Here is a 2,820-nt window from a genome sequence, read left to right as displayed (position 1 = left end):
TACCTTGTCAAGTATCTACTTCTACTAGTAGTATGCTAATATCTAATAAATTTCATAGCAAACACTCCAGAATTCTTACAGTATTGAATTGACTATAACATCTGTGGATGGCACCTTTCTCTCTTTGTACAGTGATATTTTAGACATAAAATTTAGCAGCTTCCGTTACACTTCTAGTACCTCTGTGTCGGGCCCCGATATACTTCTATGACAGTTTTATTACCAGTTCATAACAGCAAAATAAAGTACTAGTAGCTTTCCTAAATCTCTTATGCCTTCCTTTGTTGGATGAAGCCTATTTCACATCATGATTGCAATTCAAAGACTACTTAAGACTTAAGTAATGTTGCACTTTTCCAACATACCCCATTACTAGGTTTGTCAGTTGAATTTGTCTTTTTTTCGCTGTCAGTTCTTGAAGTAAAACCCTGACAATCAGCGTCAGCAAAGCACACTAAGTCCAGGGCCACTGTTGGCATGTGGGTACATTTTATTTCGTTTTACCCTCAAAACATGGCAAGAAGAGGGGTTATGTGAAAAATGGTGACCCAAAATTGGGGCAGTGTGTAGAACTTGCTTGGAGGACAACATGATGAACAACACTTTAAATCAGAAAATTCATTAAGGACTTTCTACTACATAACAAAACAGATATGTTGTTGCACATTTGAAAAATGTTTGAAAAGTTTTATAGAAAAAGTGCAAATATTTCAGAAATCATAATCCTTGCAACAGGGTTGGTAACATCAGAGGATGACCTAGCCTGGAGTCCAGCCTTGTTCACTTTGGTCCTCTCCCAAAGGTCGCTACCTTGTTGGAAGGGTAGCGAATTTTTGGAGCGTACCAAATCGAACAAGGCTGGACTTCAGGCTATTGCTATATTAGCCTTGAGTCAGGATGACTGTCATCCTTGAAAGCAAGTTTGTGGAGTATCTGTTACATCTTAAGCATCTTCAAAGTCCTTGCTGTGTCTCTTGGCTGCAGGCTCTTGCTTGACTGCTTGGTACTCTGTGGGCTTCTTCCTCTTAAAGAAGCCACACTGGAACAAGAACATCAAATGGTTGTTTAGCAATAATGTCATAAATTGTTTGTGCAAAAAAAAAGGTGGAAAAACACAGTGGCACATACTTCTTGAGGGCAATCAAAGACAGGCCTCTGGTGATTTGCACTTTGACGCATATTTTTGCGTGCTGCATGATTTTCAACATTTTTTGTCGGTAAACAAACTGAAGTTCTAAAAATAGTAAAATCATAAAAGTATTAAGGTGCAATGAAATGTTTTTCTACCTCAATCCTACACTAACATTGTTAGTTACATACTGTACAGAGCTGAAACTTTGTTCGAAAACTATAAGTACAACTGCAGTCTTCACAATTGAAACAACCAATCCTTGTGGCCAATGCAAAGTGCACCAGAAGTAGAGAGAAATTTGGTGTGAAATTGCAATTCCAATCCGGTAGTTGAAATATTGAAAATGGCGCACTCAGCGCACTTGAAGTGCTTTCCAATGATACTTTAGAAGCCTGTGTGATAACCAAAGTTTTTACCTGTATCAAACGTTATCGCAGCCCAGGTATGACAAAGTATGCGTAGGCATTACTGACCTTGAACATGATGAGTATGATGAGGATGAGCAGCAGCAGCCCTCCAGCTGCGGCAGCCGCGATGATCCAGATGGGGATGGAGCTGGACGTCACGCTCACCGTCTCCGGGTTTGCTGTGGTCGTCACCTGGTGGGAAAAACAGGTAACAAGATTGTTTTTTACCCTCAAGAAGCTCCAATCTGACTCAAGTACCTTTGGCATAACCACCTTTCTCAGTAGCCTCCGTTAGTAGTCTTCGAACAGGTTTATTTTGTGGAAGGGGGGCATTGGTTCGCAATTTTCAACGTTCACTAGGTTCTCTTGCGCACAGGAAGGGAGTTTCGTCCTGTCTTGAGAACCTTGCCAACGTTGAAAATCGCGATCCCCCCATAAAAAAAAAACCCCGTTCGAGTGCTTCAACGGAGACTACCTTCTCAGCATGCCTCACAAAGGTGACAGAATCCTCAGAATGTTGAAGGTGGTCGCCTCAAAAGAAGAAGAAGTAGCTAAAAAATACACAAGTGTTGGGCAATGTGAAATGTAGCCTCCTTTGCAGACTTCTAGCAGCCAGAATGGAAACTCCGGGCATGAGAGGTCCATGTTGAAAATTGCGATTCAACGCTCCCAAAAAAATAAAAACCACTGCTGCTAGAAGTCTGCAAAAGAGGCCTTGTGACATCTAGCCTAAGTGCCATCCTCCATAGTGACCGCTGGCTTAATACTTTCAACCGTGGTTAGCAAGCAAAAGTATTGAGCCAGCGGTCACTACGGATGATGGTACTCAGGCTAATGTGTCATCAATATTTAGCTTTACCTTGTGTGTAGCCGTTGGGAGGGAGTCAGCAGTAAGAGAGGCTGGGAGGAGCTGTACCACCTCCAGCTCTGCTGTGGTCTCTATCCTCGTCTCCTGGTACCCAGCCTGGGAGAGCAAATGGGCCAAACAAAATTTATCATTTGTGTCATGTGTAACAACATCTGTTGTTGCAGACTATGCTACATGCAAGTGTTTTTTTCCTAAATACAGTACATACAATTTTCTGAGAGCTGGTAGGTTCTAATTGCTTGCCATTAGTTATGATATTGTATCATGCTCTTCCATAGGAGATCAGAAGTTATTGAACATCAGCACCTGCTACCCTTTAGACTTCTCACATCTTTGGCACTCTATCAAGTGTGGCAGGAATTCCGTTAGCTTCACTCCACTGACAGCTTTTGATACTATCTTATGCTACCGTA

The sequence above is a fragment of the Branchiostoma floridae genome, chromosome 10, assembly GCF_000003815.2.
Source record: "Branchiostoma floridae strain S238N-H82 chromosome 10, Bfl_VNyyK, whole genome shotgun sequence".
Lineage (NCBI taxonomy): Eukaryota > Metazoa > Chordata > Leptocardii > Amphioxiformes > Branchiostomatidae > Branchiostoma > Branchiostoma floridae.
This window is presented reverse-complemented; position numbering follows the sequence as displayed.